Consider the following 20,524-nt stretch of genomic DNA (forward strand, 5'->3'; position numbering starts at 1 on the left):
GCACACTTTACAGCAGTTTCTTCCATTCATAGCTTTCCAACACAGCGAGGATGGCACATGCTGTCTTTTGGGCCCTGGGCTCCCCGGTGCCTGGTAAATGATCCCACACCTTCTGTTCAATCACAGCCTTGGGGCCTCCTGGGTATCCCCCACACTGTCACAGGTCATGCGCACCAGCCAGGAGCAATTAAAACATCAGATGGGGTACAACAGCACTTATGATTTTAAAATTTGAGAACTCCATGGTGTTCCCCAGGGCTAAATACTTCACTGCAGAGATTTGAGGCTTTTGTTAGTACCTTTGTCTTCTGGCAACAAGCCCGAGAGAGAGGGGGTGGGGAAGTAAGAATCACAGTATGCACAAACAGCACAAAGTGGCAACAAACTCATAAAACTCCCCTGGGTCTTAGGCACCTTTTAGCATATGAATCCAGTGTCCTATTAAGAAGACTTTTGATCCCAGATGTTGAAGCCTACAAAACTCATCACAGGTCAAAGTGTCAAAGATACTCCATTCCTTAGAATGTTGTGGAAATGAGAGCCACAGCTCCAGAGGGGCAGGCTGAGGCGAGGAGTCCATGAAAAGAATTGCTGCCTATGCCTCAACTCTGCAAACAGCTTCAGGCACAGTTTTTGCTTTATTGGGCACCAGAAAACCAGCTGTGCAGCCCCAGTTTTGCTCCCAAACGGACATCTCTCCATCTGACTATCTCTCCTCACAGTATTCTCCTGAGTAGACCCTCTGGAGTCCCAAAGAGGTAACCTCATACTGCTACTTTAGGATAAAATTCAATTAAAAAGTCTGTTAAGCATGAGATGCATGCCCATAGGGAGCCAAGCTTCATTACTTCCCATGCTTACAGCCCTATTGCTCTGTATAGAGCCAAACCACAAGTGCTTTTATAAAGCTTCTTGCAATTTCTCCTCCGCATTATCAAGGCTACCCACTGCACCGTGCAAAGGGGATCCCTAATAGGCTGCATTGTATACAGTAGCTTATTTATAACAAAATATGAAGAAAATACAATAATAGTTGTTTATTATTGCCTATTTTGGGGGCATATCCTAATTTTTGGTCTCTGCAGTAAAAATATCAAAAGCTTGTCATTCTTCCTCCCTTCAGATCATCAAAACAGGACCCTCCTGAAATGTAATGATCTTTTCCTGGATGTACTGAAAAATAGGTGGCAAATTATGCTTAGAGAGAGGGTAGACCCATAGCTTTGCAGCTTTCACCTGTTGCAGGACACAGTAACATCCTACTCAGAGCAGAAATGGGGATGAGAGCCCAACAAAGTCATTTCACTGATGCTGGTCCTGCCAAGCCAACCTTAGGCAGGTTCCTATTTCTGTGTGGAATCACACACAAAATCAAAATATCCATTTTATTGCTGGGCCAGGGAGAAATGACACTTCATACTAACCTCATCTTTATATAAAATATTAAAAGTAGAAAAAAAAAAGGCAAGGAAAACAAGCAGGTGATGGTCTATGCAAGTTTAGCCTTGACTCAATTTCTAAGTAATACCTATGGAATCTCTTTTTCTATTTATCACCTGTTTTCAGAGGGTAGCTTGACCATACTTTCTGTGAGACAACACTCTTGAGTCTTACAGTTGCCCTTATCTCCAACATTCGCAAGTGTGTGAAAAAAAAATGGGTACTATGTGACCCGCTATAAAAACATTATCTTACGTGCATACATGTGCCTTTCACAACAGATCCTTCTTCCACCTCTCTCTCCATCATTAGTCCATTCTGGAAGACCAATCCTCAACATTTTATTTTTTTAAATATGCCATGCATGTCGCAAGTGAATAAAACAGAAAAAAAAAGTAGCAGAATTTGAGTGAAGAGACAGAGGCAACAACACAAACTGTTCTGAAGAGATAGGAGATCAAAAAAGGTTTATTTCACATATCCCTTAAAGGTCTATTCATATTTATAATAGGCTCATCATACTCTGGAATTACTTTGCATGGGAGCTCAGTGTGTGCACATTTTTATCAGCTGGCTTCCAAAAGTGCATGCCTTTAGGAGAGAGAGCCAACGCAGAAGCCTGGGATTGGTGGCAGGAGAGCTGGGCACTCAGAGCAGCTACTGTTGCCTCTGGGAGCAGAAATTACAGCCTTGCCTGCAGACATTTCCCGACAGTCACGGGTAAGGTTTTGAAAACAAATTTACTTGAGATAAAATGTACAAATATAAATATACATAGATACATCTATGGACTCAGGAATCTGACAAGTCCTGGGACTGCAGGACAGTTGTGGCAGGGATTTACATCCAGTACACTGAGTCTTGGGCTACTATTATCCTTACCAGGGTATTTTTGTTTCTCTTGTGGGAGCCCTCTACTCAGGGAGTCCCCCAGCAGGGCCAGGAAAGAGGAGATGGAGCCAAAGGGAATATAGGAATTACCCTGTGTGGAGAAGTTTTTTTTATTCCTCTTCTGTTTGCAGTGGTGCTTCAGCTCGGTTTGGCAGGAACCCAATAGAGCTTTCTCAGAGCGTCCTTTAAAAGGTGTTTTCTGAATGAGGAGTTAAAAAGAGAAAAGAGAAAAAAATGTAAGAGTGATTTTAAATATCTGTTACCTTTCCTTGAAATGTTCTGTCTTAATTTCTGGCCATCTCGTCCCTCTTGGGGACCCCTTCTTTGGGAAAAGCCATGCCTCCTGAGATGCTGCATCCCAGGCAGTCATAAATCCATTTCAACTGATGCACAGTCCTTAAATGCTAGCTGGAAGACAATGTTCTAAACACCAGAAATTAAATACTAGATTACTGATGTCAGCAGAAAATCTACACTGAGTTGCCATCGGGGGGCCTTGGCAATGCTAAAGTAAGTTTAGCCTAAGCATCCCTATGTCTCTGTTCATCATTGACAGTGATTGATGTTTTCCTTTTTGTTAACTTGAACCTCCAGCTAGAAGTGGTGGATACTGGCAACACGTGTGTCAATTAAAAAAAAACCAAAAACACCTTGATATTTTAGTGATAGAGAAAAGGCTAGAAAACCTGAGATGAGTATGTTCCAAAAGGCCAGAAACCATAAACTAAAGAAGAAATGCATTACAAAAATGCATTACAATTTTTAAGCAAGTTTCAGTGGGTTTAGGGAGACATGGCTCCCTAGCCCATCCCTCATGATAGCATGTGTTATCATGAAGCACATGCAAGAGAACCAGGTGATCAGGCCCAGTCAGCACGGGTTAATGAAAGGCAGGACTTGTCAAACGAATCTGATCATCTTCTATGACAAAATGATCCACCTACTGGATGAGGGAAAGGCTGTAGATGTAGTCTTCTTGGACTTCAGTAAAGCCTTTGAGACAGTTTCTCACAGCATTCTGCTTAGGAAGCTGTCTGCCTCCGGCCTCCACACGCGCACGCTCTCCTGGGTGAAAAACTGGTTGGATGGCCGGGCCCAGAGCGTGGTGGTAAATGGAGTTAACTCCAGCTGGAGGCCAGTCAAAAGTGGTGTCCCCCAGGGCTCAGTGCTGGGTCCAGTCCTGTTCAAAGTCTTTATCAATGACCTGGATGAGGGGATTGAATGCACTTTAAGTAGGTTTGGGGATGACACTAAGCTGGGTGGAAGTGTTGATTTGCTGGAGGGTAGGGAGGCTCTGCAAAGGGATCTGAACAGGCTGGACCGCTGGGCCGAGGCCAATGGCATGAGGTTTAACAAGGCCAAATGCTGAGTCCTGCACTTGGGACACAACAACCCTATGCAGTGCTACAGACTGGGGGAAGAGTGGCTGGAAAGCTACCTGGAGGAGAAGGACCTGGGGGTGTTGGTTGACAGTCGACTGAACATGAGCCAGCAGTGTGCCCACGTGGCCAAGAAGGCCAATGGCATCTTGGCTTGTATCAGAAACGGTCCACAGAGGTTATTCTCCCTCTGTACTCGGCACTGGTGAGACCGCACCTTGAGTACTGTGTTCAGTTCTGGACCCCTCACCACAAGAAGGATGTTGAGGCTCTGGAGTGTGTCCAGAGAAGAGCAACGAAGCTGGTGAGGGGGCTGGAGAACAAGTCTTATGAGGAGCGGCTGAGAGAGCTGGGGTTGTTTAGCCTTGAGAAGAGCAGGCTGAGAAGAGACCTCATTGCTCTCTACAACTACCTGAAAGGAGGTTGTAGAGAAGAGAGTGCTGGCCTTTTCTCCCAAGTGTCAGGGGACAAGACAAGTGGGAACGGCCTCAAGATCTGCGTGGGGAGGTTCAGGCTGGACATCAGAAAAAAAATTTTCATAGAAAGGGTTATCAGGTACTGGGAGAGGCTGCCCAGGGAGGTAGTGGAGTCACCATCCTTGGAGGTATTTAAAAGATGGGTGGATGAGATGTTCAAGGGTATGGTTTAGTGGTTGATAGGAATGGTTGGACTTGATCCAGGAGGTCTCTTCCAACATAGTGATTCTGTGATTCTGTGATTCTGTGGGTCTGTGACTATACTGCCCAAATCCACTATACTGATTTCAACATTTCACAAGTCTTCATGAGAGAAATAAAAGTGAGAAACTATATATACGTTTTTGCTTCAAAAATGGGAAGTACAGAAATACTGGATTTTAAATAGGTATTGCAGACATCAAAATCTATGGTAAAATAAGGCTTCTTAAATATGTCAGACAAGGAAAAATCAGCACTAACATCACTTAGCATTAACTTTGCCTCCATATAACACCCCCACAGCATTTAAATATCAGTTAAATATGACTTATAACTGAGTTCCAAGACACTAATATTCTTGCCCTGGAAGCAACCCCTGTCCCAACCCTTTTTCCCTCATGTATCTGGGTTGTTTTTTAATCTTAGCCTGGAACCTCAGATTTGAAGTGGCTGCTTTAATCTCTGTTCTTCTGCCCACCACCTCTTCTGCAGACCCAGTCTGCTCTCAACTACTGTTTCCTCGTTTGACTCCTCTGGCTTTGGTGAGCTTGCATCAGAACACCTGCAATGGGAATTAAATTCAGCTATCAGTCCTCCAGAACCCACCTGCAATCCCATAGCTGTGCTGGCTCTGCAGGGCTGATGGGAATAAAAAGTAGTTAAGAACTTATTTTTGTGACTGAAGTCAGCAGATACGGCTCTACACAGGGGCAGCAAATATGTTGAGTAAGAACATTTTTAAATGGTTACTTCTCAAAGCGGGATTTTACTGTAAGTTATACAGCACGCTAGTCTTGTGATCTCTCAGCCTTGAGATCATCCCTGTCATATTAATTATATACTTTCCAAAGTGCTACTCTTAACATTTTTTTCAGTGCTAGCAGAAGTAGTAAGAAAGGGACACTACCTTCCACTAAATATAAATTTCCCCTTCCTTCCGAGGTAATCTAATCCATACAGATGCATTTCAAGGTCTGTCAAAGTTATTCAGGCTCATTCCACAACAGCCTGGATACCCTCTGCCCTGGAGTTTCACCAAGATGGAAACAAATCCAAGAATAGGTGGATTTTGTTACCTGCCCCACAGAACTTGTAATATAAGATATTGCTGAATAAAACTGTGAGATTTATTAGCAAATAAGCCAGCAAATGAAAACCACAAAGAAGATGCCACATGCAAAAATGACACCCCTGTCACTGCGAGAAACATTCAGAATTACTCAACCTGAATAAAAAGCACAAGATTTAATAAACTGTTCTCAGAGATGTGGTTATAACTAAGTTTCAGCAGCAATAGATTTTACTGCTATTTCGGCTTAGAACCAAAAGCACTGGCAAGGCTCTGTGGCAAACATTATTCAGGGGAGCACTAAATAAAAGTCATTATAGCAGCGTTCTCTGGCATTCAAATATCGGAGTTGAATAACATCACACTAGCTCACAGTAGTTCTTGTGTCTGCCTGTATCAAAAGAGTGGGTGTTAGCAGATGCTACCCCAAATACACCATTAATTCTGCAACCCAGGAAACCCAGATACAGGATAAGGGGCTTAGAAATTTGAACAAGCTGATCCCAACTTGGGAACAGGCCCCCTCTGGCTCGCAGAGAATGGTGCTTAATCTTCTCCTAGCAGGTTTCCATCTCTCAGCTTGTAACATCTGTCCTCAGGGATCTGTGAGGCTCAGTAATGTAATGCAAAGCCTTCCATAAAATTTGAACATCACTGCCCCTAAAATACAAGCACCTCCTGGGTACAGTGTTGCCAGGCTTTTGGGAACAACTCCATAATGCTATCCTGGATCTCTCCACCAGCTCCAGCAGCCCAGCACCGGCAGCCGCCTTGCCCTGTCCCACAGCCAGGAGGCTGCCCAGAGTCCCTCACCCCCTGCCCTATCCCTTCACTGCCCAGGCCAGGAACAGGCTCCATCAGCCTAGGGAGGGCAGGAGAGCAGCCACATTTCACAGGACAGAAATTCTAGAGGGTGCTGGGATGAAGGATGCTTCTCCCACCGGGTGCATCCCAGCTCACCATTGCCCTGTGGCACAGGGACAGTAGAGCTACCAAGGAAAATCCCCATTGCCCCAGGGAACAGCAGAGCTACCAAGGAGAAAAGAATCCCATAGAGGACTGGAGCACTTCCGGAAGTTGGGGACTTGCACCGATATACCACCAAATGCATATGTGGTCCCAAGGACCTGCCCTTCCAATATCCAGCTCCCAAAGAGACCATGAACAGGCAGGGAAAAGGCCACATTAATCCCTATGCTTTCACCACCCTTGTGTAAAAACATGATGAGGAGCAGATGGCTCCTATTTCTCCTACGGCAAATAATCTAATAGCTAAACCCTGTCATTACCGGAATGGCTTTCAGATCATAGGGCTGGGCTGGGCTGTGCAGGGACCTCAAATAAAATAAAAAGAAAAAGAGTAAGTCACTAGACGGCATTGAAAATCTCAACCATCCAGCATTGCCTTGGACGATAGACCTGTATTACAAGTAAATTTTATTTCTTGTAATAAAATATTCCTCTTTGCAACAGGAGCATCAAGCTGACATTTGAAATAAGCCATTTGACTGGAATTATACCAGGAGTGAACACTGCAAAGTGACTGCATCACTGCACATGGCTGACAGTAATTATTAATAGGACTGCTTTGCCTTTGATAGGCATGCATTACAGATGGCTGAATAATGGAAACATTTGTGAACAATTGTTTGGTGGCAGAAAAAAACTTGCTGCCAAATTTTTAAGGCTTAAACACAATGCAATTAACCAGATCCGAAGCCAAGCTCTTGGAAAAGCATGATCACTTTTGTGACACCTGCTGAGCTCTGCAGGGAACACATATGAGAGCAGTTTTTACAGGGTCAAGAGCGGATGGGACAGAGGTGGTTAGACTCACAAACCACTCTCCTAGCAAGTAAGCCGCTCTTATTATCAGGGAATTATTTTCACATGGAATCATTCAGAGACATCTACTGCTAGACAAATATGCAGAGAGGAGTGAACGGAGTCCTGACCTAGTGTGAGGCCATGAAGCAATATAAACACACAGTAAAACACTGGAGCCTACAGTACACCTGCTGCTAAAAGGAGGAGGGGAAAGTCACTTTAGCTCTTCCAGTAAATCAAAATTGGGGATATGTCTGTAATAGCAAAGGGATTCACAAGCAGAATCAGAGAGGATCTCTAACTCCAGAACCTGAATAAAAATATCAGCATCAAACAAACTGTAATGGCCACATATCCATCCCAAAATCAGAAAACCAGATTTTGGCTTCCAAAGAGAGGCAAAGGGATTACCCTTTGCTACAAAGTGTTTTCTTTATAATAAGTTCTGGAGCACAGGAGGAAAAATTGTGCTTCATTGAAAGAAATACTAGAAAAATATTACAATGACAATATAACAGCCCAATCTTCCAAACTGTTGTCCTTAATCAAACCAAGACATCCACAGGTAACTCACACTGGACTCAAAGAGCAATATCGCACATGCTTTTCTCCTGCCAGTGCTCATGTATCTCATTTAATATCTCAGGTGCTTGTTGCTGCTGTGCACCTGAGCCACGTTGCAGCTGAGCCGGTGCCTGGCTGCGTGTTGCACCCATCGGGACCCTAGCCTGGGGACTGGCCTTCCCAGCTTGGCTTCAGACCTGCCTCCATGCCGTGGACTCACCTGGTAGTCTTGGCTCTCCAGCTGAGCCAGGAGTGTCCATGTTCAGGTACCACGGGACTGCACCTCTGGCTGGTGATTTACTGCCCTTGCCTAACTGTCCATCGTGGGCAGCACTGCTCCTGCTGCTCCCAGACAGGTGGTGGCACCAGCTGTCTCCACTCTCCTCCCTACCATTCTCCATGCAAAGCACCCTGCCAGGGAATTCCAGCATCTACAAATCTGGTCACCGTCATAGCTCCCATGCAAACACTCGCTAACACCACACACCCAGAAAGTGCAATGGGTGTAACACATCTCCAGGACTCCTCACTGTGAGTTTGTCATCATAGCAAAGCCATGACTGCCTCCAGTCTGATCCATGGTGGGAAGAAACTTGGGATTATTTCACCAGCCCCTGTTATTTTCCCTCCCCACTAGTGATTCTCTTCCTGCTTTCTTTTCTCCACTGTTTTTAAGCTACATAATTTTCAGGGAGGTTGTTTGGTTTTTTATTTTTTTTTTAAATTATATTCCCAAACTAAATAAACTTATTCAAAACTAGATTAAGCTGAGTGACTAAAACACTGAAAAGACTAATCACTTACTTCCCAAATTTCCACTGATTGCCCTTTAAAGAAATCCAAATTTGAAAAGTAGAATCCAAATTTGAAAAGTAGAATCAAATGCCTCTGTAAGTTCATTTTTGGAAAATTAATGTCACCAGTTTTCACTAAAAAAGTCTCCAACTATTCCTAATAAATTCTTTAAAGAGGTGGAAATGAGTAAACACAGCTGTCTGTCTGTAGGAACAAATAATCAAACAGCCTGAACTATAAATCGTTCAAAACAGAATATATTCTTCAGCCGGGCTTGCAATTGATGCCAGCTATTTGGAGTAGCAAAATGAAAAGCCTTACCACTTCTCTCCCACGTGAAGTTTTTGGCATTTCAGATGTATATTTGCCTTATGATCTTAAAGCGTAAGTGCTATTTGACATTGACTGATAGGGCAACAGTTTTCCAAGGGTTTTGCTGTTGTCGACTTACATAATGCCTTGTAACAGAGTCCCATCAGCTCAGCTGAGCTAAGCTCATGAAGTGACCTGCCTGCTGAGGACAATTAAGACATGTCACCATTCAGGGAGTAGCTTCAGAGCTAGGCTTGCTCCCAACAACTTCAAGTGGGAAACTCCAGCTGTCCCCGGCACAAATGAGCAGCTGGGCTGAGGAAAATGTTCATCACAATCAACCAACTGCAGCCAGCTCCTCAAGTCCAGCTTCAGCTCAGTATTGATTAAGGTTAAAAAGTAAAAAACATCAAGTTTCTTTTCACCCTCTTGAGCTCTGACCCAGCAAATTTCTGCTACGCTTGGGGTAGGGTTGCACATGACCATCAGCGCTGTTTAATTAACGGAGTAACAATATTAATATCGAAATGCCCCAAAGACCAGTGTCAACAACTTCCTGTACTGCCAATACATGAGACAGCAGAGAGATGCTTGTCCCCACGGTGGGACCTTCCCAGCTAAGTCACACCAACATGGTCACTTCGAGGTGAGGCAAGTCAGTACAGACCATGTCCTCCTCTGCTTGCTACCAGGAAGACGTGTTGGCAGATGAGCCCACCATCAGCAGTCCCACCACATTCAGCACCAATACCTGCTCAAAACGTCATAGAGGCAGCAGCCAGCATGGACTCTGGGGGAAGTACAAGCAGAAGTGGGGAGAATTTGGGCAGCAGGTTGAGAGGTCAGTACCTAAAGCTGGAGCTGCTGTAGTTGCCTTCACTGGAGAGGAGTACTGTAAAAGCCATGGCCATAAACGACATGTAGTCAGGAGTCAACAAAAGCATGAAGTGCCAAAATGTTTCAGGCCAGCTCCTCACAGACCTACAGAAGAAAATGGGCAAAAGCTGTCAACACTCTGTGCTCTTGCTAAAGACTGCCATAAATGTAGAAACATACAGATGAGGAAACTGTCAAAGCCTGCTGCAGAATCCCTAAACGTTGCCATGCCAAATGCCAAATCTTTCATTACAGAAAAATTTCCAGCTGCCTCACTTGAAAATGAATAGTTTCCTGTCACTAAGGCAAAGCTGTTGCATGCCAAAGAGAAAAAAAAAGGCCAAATAAAATCTGCTGTCTCTCATTAGATCAAAGGTTGGCAGCAGAGATAAACCACCATACAAAACAACATTTATTCAGAAGAGCAATTGACTACAGAGTCATTTGTCACTTTTAATAATACTACAGTTGTAAAATGATGATAATGGAAATCAAGTTACCCTAATGGTAATAAAATATTTGTAAACTAAACTTGTTCATTTTCTGTATAAAAAGACATTGAAATAATTTAACGGCAGAGAATAAAATTGAAATGGGTCTGTAATTACATAGATTTTCAGCATCTTCTCCTTTATGAAAAGACCTAACTGCAGATGACTTCCACATTTCCGGCACCTTACTCTGCAAAACAAAAAATTAGAAATATGTACTAGATGTACAGAAAAGGGGCCTGCAGCAACATTTCAGAAGCAATGCATACATTTCTTCCCACTTCTCCTTCTTATTAGTAACACACTAAGTGTCATATCTCGTTAAACAAGTCAGCCTGTATGCCAGGAATTTTCCCTGAGTCAAGAGAAGAGGCAGAGCACTATTAATGAAGTCACTGGATCACAAAATCTTCCTCGTCACTATCAAGGAAAACACTGGAGGATTTTCATGACTTTGACAAATCAGCATGCTGGCAAAATGGATATTGGTGTGCTGTGATATGGCTTTCTTATCCCGTATGACTTGCCTTCACAGGTTGGATGAATTCCAGATGAAGGTGGCAGGAAATCCAGCATTTTTCTCTAACTTCTCAAATTCTTGGAATTCTTTTTTGACCCAATTTCTAATTATTTTCCAGGAACATTTCACATTAAACAAGTTCCAAGGCCAACAGATTAAAAACTTGCCAGTTCCAAAGGAAACACTGCAGGAAGCTGAAGAATGCCTTGGTAGCCTGACTCATCCTTGGATTCCTCTTGCTGCTCTTTCAGATTTTATTTTAAATTAGAGCCACGTGAGTGTCAGCACAACATCTATATTCTCAGGGATAGTCAAATCCCTGAGAGTCATATCTCTCTGACCTCAGAACAAGCCAGTTGATCTCACAATTTGGCACATGCTTTTCACCTAGGCTGGATCTGAACTATGCCAAAATCAATGAATATAGTACTTCACCTCAGGGGCATTGTTCCTTCAGACCCACCTTATATGATAAACAAGGTTGCATTTTGAACGTGACCTCCTCCACAGGAAATTTCTCAGTTTCTCAAATGACTTTGTCTGCAGGGATTTGTTTATTGTGTGTTAGAAACTTACAGGGAAAATCTAGACCCTGGGAAAAATTGGCAAGAAATCAAAACTGAAGACAACACATTATGGTGTGCCAAAACTCTTGCCAGTAAGGTTCTTATAGCTGCATCTTAAAACATTCCTCGCAGTTTTGTTGGCGGTTTTTGGTTGGGTTTGGTTTTTAGTTTTTGGTTGGTTTTTTTTTTTTTTTACTTAAAAGGGCTACACTTAACACTGTAATGTCAGTGCTGCTGCCATTGAGGAGCAAAACCAGAACAGCAGCTCCTGAGGACCTCGGGGAAGGCCACAATGCCTGGAAGTCCACCATATTCTTTGAAGGAAAACTATAAACCGAACTATCAGTTACTCTCCTGAATAATTAATGTTAAAAATAAAGTAGCCAAGGGCAATGCTTAGCAGAAAAGAACAACTGTTCTCTAGTCATGCAATGAAACAAAATCTCAGGAAGCAAATATTTCATCTCCTATATTCTTGTTCAGAGAATTACAGGGGTTTTACTTTTTGCTTCAGGATTGACTCCAGATGTGTGTTTCTGATAACTATCTCTATATGTTTGTATAAACTTATTGAAGAGACAAAGGATGAGCCACATTCTTTAAACACAAGGAAGCTCAAGTTCTTTATCCTTGCACAGGTTTCCGGTGTGGAGCTGAACACGGCAAAAAGTCCTGAAAGTCCTGCATTGCAATTAGAATCATGGCTTCAGTACATGTAGGCAAACTGGAACCAGCTTTAATTCAGTGAAGCCACCCAGACATCAGCAAAGCCACCGTCTCATCTGGGGTTGTGCACAGGTGAGCCCGACTGCTGGGCTTTGCTGCCAGCAGTGCTGGACTAGGCACACTGAAGTTGAGTCATGCAATTGCTCTTCCTCTGGTGTTCACTAAGCATTCAGAACTCACATACAGGACCCTCACAAGGCAGAAAGGACACACACAAGGCAGAAAGACATCTGCCTGAAAATTAGGAGTGGAACCCAAATGGCAACGCACAAAATACATTTTATCTCAAGCCTGAATTTGCTAGTGAAAGCCTCTTGAATATGTTGCAGTCCATGTCTCCATTCAGTGTCAAACTGTCTTCTCAGGATCACTGTACCTCAAATTCCCTCTTGTAAAAGGAAATTATACCAACATAGTCCTCCCTTCATCCTCTGTTTGACAATGGACCATGCCATGCACACAGAGACAGACTTGTGCAAGCCCAGCAGGGCTCATTAGCATATGCCTGATACCATGCTTATATGGAGCAGGTCCAGCCCCAAAAACAGCCTGCCCACTCTCTAAAGGCATGGAAGAGGTTTCAGGAAGCCTTGCCTGATTGGAGCTGCTCCAGAGAAAGCCAGCCCAAGTTACTAAGTGCTGAACCGAAATGAGAGAGATGGGGTGCAAAGCACAGTGGTATTCCTCTACCTTTTCTTGGAGTCAGCTCATGCCCAGCCAGGCTAACCACCTCTGTCTCCAGACTGGTGCCTGCAGACCATCTTGGATGACTCTATGCAATGGTTCCCAGGACTCTGGGGAATCTTCTTTGCTGTAGCACTGTATGAAACAAATAGAGCCAGCTGGAGTGCAGCCATGGCCAGCTTAGATGTCTTTCATTCTAAGGGCAGACAAGCCCATTGAAGAAGCATTCAGATGCTATGCTTGAAAACACAGCACTCTGCGGGTGTAAACATCCCACCACCACCTGCAGCTGCAGAAGGCAGGACACAGTAACAAAGCGTGTTATCTGATTGAGTTAAACGATGTTTTTCCAATTACAACTGGCTGGTTGTGTACCTTCTTAAAATATCATCCTGCAACATCTAGAAGAAATGCAATTGTACTTGGCTTTGCTTGTTTTGGGGGTTAATTTTTTTCCTCTGCAGTTGAAGAAAATCATAGTCATTTCTGGAGTGAAGTGATATGCCTTCTCAACAAACTTGGAGCCCTACTCAAGTAAAAAAAAATAATAATTTTTACTGAAAAAATGAAAGAAATCATACGCTCTGGAGTAAAATATAAGTGAATTTTCAAGACACGCACAGATGCACAATCCACCCAATCATAACCAAATCTAACATACAATTAAGCTCTCACAAACACCAACAAATTTCACACTTTGTTTAATTGCCTTGTGGAAAATCTGGTATTTATTCATGTCTTTAAAGCTTCTAAGTGATATGCTAACACTAATTCTTCCCAAGTCACACCAGAGAAAATTTGGTCAATAATATGCTAAATATCAATTTCAGCCTCTCACAAAACAATGCATGAATCCAAGATCCTCAGACTCATCAAGTATACAAGGTCCCTATGCAATTAATCAGGTCTGACCACTCATTGTAGCTTGAAGAACATGTTCAATTTTAATCTGAAAGTCATGACTTCGACACGGGGAAAAAAAATAGATGCGGTCACTGTTAGTAGAAGAAGAAACAATATATTATTACACAAAACAATATATTCTGATTTTGTCATGACTGAAGTGATGAAACTCAGATGGGTAAATGTGGGCTATGGCCCAGTGCTTCTCAGTCTGCTGGCCTTCACGGCACACATGTTGCTGCCAAGACCACCTCAGGCCAACTGAATAAGACTAATTAATTTCAGAGGCATTGGCTCAGTCACGAAGTTTCTCAGTGCTGATGTTGGAGGCACACCGAATCACAGCATGCCAGAGAAGTATCTGGCATACACCAAGAAATAAAATATATGCAGTCCAAAACTAATTTATAGGCTAGGAGATTAATTTTGAAGAATGTACTTTTAAACAAGATATATATATTCTTATTAAAAAATATATGTATATATCAGACACACAACACTGCTCATACCTCAAGCCTGCTGTCAGTATCTTAGGATGAAGGACTGATATGATGTATAGTTTGTTTTCCTGTTTTAAAGATCCAGAGGACTTCTGTTCCATGTTTATCAGTTTGCCTCTTTCAAGTCCTTAAAATAATGTACATACAAAAGAGGAGACTGAAGGAAGTGCTTCACAGAGCCTTGCTTCCAGCCATAACCTAAATGAGTTTTGCACATGAGTAGAATAATTTACTGCTTATTTAACTTTGCAAGTGCTTTGGAAGACCTCTTGTGACACTGACTTTCTTTTTCTCTGCCTGGCTGCTGCTTTGACTGCCTAAGGCAGTTTTCCTCTGCACCAGTCACAAAAAAAGGGGCATGATATTCTGGGTTATATGGCCACTGGGCAAAGGTTGTCAATACAGCAGGACAGACTTCTCAGACTGTAAAATCTCTCCACCAGCCCGATGCTATCAATGCCAAATGGGGCTTGCTCAAAGCAGCACACACACAGTGCTTGGAGAGCCTGGTGCTACCATAAGGCGCTGCAGCGCTTTCGTTGTTGCCCTGAGTGGGCTTAATTGCCAAAGAGCATTGCCCCATGAGCAGAGTGCCAAATACGAACTAAGACTCAGAGATTTTTGGTTTTTTTTCTTCTTTGTGGGCTGGACTCTTTAGAGTTATCACACCCCTGTCTGTGGTGCCCAAGGGCTGCACACTTTTAAATTACACTCCTGGTAACCACAGTGAAATGTGTGGTCTCATTTCTTATGAATAAAGACCTTCCCAAATATGTTAGAATGTGACTGCCTTTGAGCAAAAACTTATTCTTTTGACATCCTTTCTCTCCCTGCTCTCAGCTCTGATGCATCAGAGCCACATATAAAAAAACCAACAATATTGCTCACAGGACCATGAGGTGTAAAACTACGTCAGTGCAAGGACGTCAGTCCGTACAAAGCATTCACATACTCTTGGCTAAAATAGCCTAGTTTTGTCCAAGCATATTATTTCTCAGGAATCTAGAATTTCTGAACATATTTGTATTCATAACAACTCTAAAATTTAGGGTTTGCTCTTGACTTATAATTTCTATCCACAGGTCAAATATTTGGCTCTAAAAGCTTCACCACCAATCTCTTACAGATACTCTATGTTTCCCCTTACCCAATTAGTATTCTGTTAATTAAACACTGAAAGTACCTCTACTTTCTTCAGAAAAACACATTCCTACTTAACCCTTGATTTATACATGTACTTCTGCAGGCTGTTTCAATGAGATTAGAGTTTGCACATGGTTTATGTTCTTCGTGTAGACACTATTCTGAGGAAATGTTGCATTATAACATCAGACTTGCCGTCTGCCATTTGCACTGGAGTTTTGCCTAGCATAGTTTGACTGCTGAGATAATTATTAGTCTTTAGTAACCATGATTCCCTGGCTGTGAACTTCAAAGACAGCAGTAGTTTTATATTCTTTCTGTGACTTCAGATAGTGTACAGTTAGACAACTTAGAAGTAGGGGGCTGTCTAGTAACCATTAATTGAAGCTGACTAGAGGGGCTCCACCAAATCTACCTTGAGTCAAGCTTTGTATGGGGAAAGGATTATATGATTTTTCTAATTTTCTCTACATTTCCGTCTGCACTCTGTTGAATTCAAATTATTGTATTATCCAGCTTTCATTACAATACAGTACTATGTGCCTGTCCCTGAACCACCTAGTGCTTAGCAACTTCCAGCTGAGGGCTCTGCCTTCCACTGGGCTTACGCAGCTCCACTTGCACCTCCTGCTCAGTCTGAGGCAACACCAGGATTTGTGCCCATGTGCAAGCACAAAGGCATGGTATTTCAAGTCTTCAAACTCCATGAAAATAGTTCAATACACTTACTCTCTCTTCTCCTACCTATTCATTTTTATGCTACACGGTTAAAGAATACAAACAAGATGTTGTGCAATAACGTGAGATACAGCAATTACAGCACTCCTCTACAGCTTCAGAGGTATGAATATGATTCTCCACTCAGCTCTTGTGCCGAAATTTGCCGCTGCTCCGTACAGATGCGCATGGCTTTCTCCTCTGAGGTTCGCTGTCAAACAAACAAGACAGGTTGTGGCACAGCGCGATGGAAGCAGCTGAGCAGCCCCCAAAGTGTCCCATGGCCCCAGTTCTGTGTGTACCAGGTTGCCACTGTAGGACCAGAAAAGTTTTTAACAAGAGAATTTGGCTGAGGTTAATTAATAGTTAATTAATAGGCATATAGTTATCTAGCAGTGCATAATGTTTAGAACTCTCTGTATACACATCTGATTAAACTATTATAGACAGTCTTGTTGCAATAATGTCTCAGTGTATGTAAAGGAGTGATAATATAAAATCATGTCTATATAAATGTAATAGTCAATCCTCACTCTGCATTTTATTGAGCAGACACAAAGACTACTGCACTTTTACTGCTGCCCTGCATCTGTTCTTCTGATCTACGTACATTTGTACTGCAAACATGACAATTTATCTGAAGTTTAGAGTTAACTAGTCCCCACTTCATAAAGTTTTTCATCCAACTAAAGAAGAGGAATAGCACCACATAACTCAGGTGACCAGGCGGAAAAACCCAACACATATAGTGTTTGATTTATAGCAAATCCAGCAGCTGTAGTTTTTTAGATAAATGATTCCCACCACAATTACAAATAATGAATGAAGGCACAAGTACCACAATTTGTGAAACATTTTGAAGGAGGGGGCTAGGGAAGGATGGTAAATTAATTAAAAATAGGGCACTCAGCCTTAGATTTAAAATGTAAACATCAACGTTGTCACTCAAGCAGCAGAATTTCCTTTTCTTATACCTTTCATGGCCCAAGTTTTACTTATCATTTAACATATTCCACATAGGTTTCTTCACCTGGAAGGCTGTTGCTGATTATGTTGTCAGTGTGTTTGAGATAATCCAGAAATTGCTTTACTAAAAGACATTTAAAAAAAAAAATCACAACATCATTACTTCATCTGTTTAGTGTGAAACCCTAAGGAAATATATCAAATGTATCATTTATTGAAGGAAAAATGAAAAAAAAAATTATTATGCTTTTGGAAATCAATTTTCAGCTCTTTTCTCAGACGGATTCACCAAAGACATATCAAGGGGCTTTTGGGGGAGTTATAGAACTTTTTGCTTTTCTACTATTAAAAGTCAATTTCCTCTGTGTTTGCAATTGATTTAATATAGCCTTTAGGATTTTTGCTGCACAATTTTAACTCTCGGGAGAAAGTGTAGCCATTTAAATAATCTAAATAGAACTAATATGTTTCCTTAGTCTTAGATGCTTTTTTATTGTTCGTAAAAATTCAAATAAAATGTGCAAAATGTACAAAAATGTTTTCTCAGGTTTTATGGCTGGATATTATTTGCAATCCATGGCAAAAGATAACCAGACTGACTCCCAACAGCACTCAAGTATTCATGGTCAACATCAGACATTTCAGCTGAAGAAGCCATATAGTAAGTCCCGTGGAATTAAAAAAAGCTTCCTGCTCATCTTCTTCACACCAGAGGTTGGCTGAGGGCTCTCAGTTTTGCGTTTGTTTCAGCTGTGTGAATAGCTTCATTGTCTGCACCCAAGTCCTTTCAAAATTCTGCTAAGGTTTAGGAATGAGTCACATTGCCTGGCAATGAGGTTCAGCAATGAGGTCCACTCCTTTCGCCACTGCCAGTACATACTAAGTTAAAAACTACTGGTTTTGAACTGAACCACCTCTACATCTCACAGACTGTCACCTTGGTTTTGAATGAACAAAAAGGGAATGTCTGAATAGGAGCTGAAGATTTCACTCCAAAAGGTGGTAAAGATGTGATGCAGAAGTACTAACTGGTATCAGTTCAGGCGAAAGTGCTCTGAAAGAATGGTAAAATCATTAAGATTTCAGTGCATGTGTCCTTTTTTCCCTAGCAGAAGAATCCAGATACTTCAAGCTCTTTAAGAAAAGAGACAGGAAAAGGTGAATGACAAAAGCTTGAGCAAAGGGTCAGTGGCAGGTCTCTGAGAATGATTACCTCTTTGAAATCCAGGCAGCAGGGGATGCAAAGTGTCAAAGGCTGCACAATCACCTCTGCTGAGCATCTAATCACTGATGGGTCTGATTAGGGGAGAACATGAGGAGAGGTCACTAAGCAGGAGCTACAAAGTGAATCATGCCGCTTTACACAGAAGGCAAAAAAACCCTCCAAAAAATGCCGTCTACAGAAATCGCTAGTAAAGGACATGTGGAAAACAAAGAATTAGTGAAATGCCTAGGAGGGAGGGTAAAGAAATAAAAATGGTGACAAAGACTTAAACACTTTTGCCAGGTCTGCAGAAGCTCACTGACTTTAGAGAACAGCTTCTCACAGAAGCTGTATCCCCTGATGCCACAGAGTTACTGAGGGAAGTAAGAAGGGATAGGTCATGGATCACCATCTGGCCCTGAAAAGGAAGAAAACAGCAGAGAAATTGACAGTTAAAAAATATGCAAATGTCTTCTGAAAGGACATTCTGAAAGGGAGGGCAGGTAAGAGATCCCTCACTAAAACACAGACTATGTGATCACACAGAGGCAGGTGCAGTTGCATCTTGGCAAGGATCCATGCCTCACCAGGACCAATGTGTTTGAAATTAAAGTACTTTAGTGACTGAGAGCACTGCAAAAAGCATCCCCCCTTGCTCCTTGGTGATCGCCCCAGGCATCAGCTCCTTGGTACCTGCCCAGGACACAATGGGAGAAGGGAAAGTGTGCCCATGCTTCAACAGCCTGGATGCAAACTTCAGCTCATTTTACACCTTAGCTCAATCCCTTCACAGGTTTAAAGGACCACATTGCTCTATTGAGGAGAGGTATGGAGGCACGCTTTGCACCCTGTCTACATGACTACCTGCACAGTGACATCTAGCAAACATCTGTACCTGGTAGATGTAGGGGTGCATACCACTAAGCATGTTGATTAAGTCCAGCAATGCACATGCTCTGTTTCCAGAAACATGTTTCATAGCCGGCAGGTGCACTGTTTAAACACTGTCATGTGGTGAAGACAGGGAGAAGAGGGTGGAGGCTCTCCAGGGACATGGCCACATTACCATCGTATGCCTGAGGGTGTCCCCACACAGGGATTTTCAGGGCTCAGAGGGATGAGAGTCTACAGGACCCTTCCCTGCCCCAGGCCAGGTTACAGTCCCTAAAACTTTGCTTGTCTTCAGGAGGAACAGGCATCAGACAGTAGTAATTTAAAACTTGCATAAAAGAAATTGTTTTTCCAGTAGATTGTCATATCTGTGGTCAGGAGGGATTTGAGAAAGCAATATAAGTGTATGTGCATGAGTGCATGTGCTCCCACCTTGTAGGAACTGAGAATTACATTTCCAGAAATAAAGTAGAAAAATGCAACTCCATTTAATGATGGTCACCAGTTTTGCTCTACATTCCTACACAAACCTGGGTAACCACAAGATGTCTTCACTTTTACTGTTCAAGGCTGTATTTATCATCTGTGGCAAGTTCAGAAACAAATCCCCATAAAACAAGATGGATACATTACCTCTGGACTGCACTTACCTTATGAAGTTTCAGCAAACGCATTTATGCAAAGGTACCTAGTGGCCAATTGGATGTTTATCAACACAGTATTTAGGCAGTCCTCTTGTTTAATCCCAGGTACAAGTTGCATGTTTGTTTCACAGTGTTTTCACTTCTTGTATGACTGCTAAAACTATACATTCAGGATAATGAGGTTTCTAGTGGTTTTGAAATGTTATTTAAATGCTGATTTCTGAAGTACTGTTCATAACCTCTGTTAGGTCTGCAGAGAAAGTGCAATTTCCAAGAGATTTATATCAGCGTTAATCTATGGAGCTTTGTTGAAGCATTGCATTCAGAGCAAAAATTTGCCGTTCATTTGACTACATACCCACAAACCACTGACCTAGCTAAAAAGTGACCTGGAGCAAAATAAACTGACAGGCATAGAAAAGTATCTCAGCTTTGCATTTAACTAAGTCCCTTTGAGATTCTTTTTCTCTCATTTCCCATCATCACCCTTTGAGTTTGGATGAAAATTTCTGCATCCAGTTTGGTTTCAAGCCAACTCAAAAGTACTTATGTGAGTGGAGTTTGCTATTCAATAATCCTGCTCCTGCATGGCGGGGCCAGGGAATAGATGAATCTTTGCTTCTGTTTTCCTAAAAAAGCCAGAGTCTGTAGCCAGTTACGCAGTTGGGCTGCTGGATGGCATCATGTAAATCACTCCATCCTTCTGTTCTTCATATTTACACCTGCTTGGAAATCAGCT

The 20,524-nt window shown here is 42.4% G+C and overlaps 1 long non-coding RNA gene across 1 annotated transcript; it reads right to left on the minus strand.

The window, feature by feature from the left end:
• Positions 1-13,611: 13,611 nt before the first annotated feature.
• LOC128853672 (uncharacterized) lies at positions 13,612-20,324 on the minus strand. Its single transcript, XR_008452340.1, has 3 exons — positions 19,792-20,324; positions 18,260-18,668; positions 13,612-17,170 (listed from the first exon to the last, which is right to left on the minus strand). It is a non-coding gene; the product is annotated as an uncharacterized LOC128853672 (long non-coding RNA).
• Between the last annotated feature and the right edge of the window lie 200 nt (positions 20,325-20,524).

The sequence above is a fragment of the Cuculus canorus genome, chromosome 1 (assembly GCF_017976375.1).
Source record: "Cuculus canorus isolate bCucCan1 chromosome 1, bCucCan1.pri, whole genome shotgun sequence".
In the NCBI taxonomy this organism is placed as follows: domain Eukaryota; kingdom Metazoa; phylum Chordata; class Aves; order Cuculiformes; family Cuculidae; genus Cuculus; species Cuculus canorus.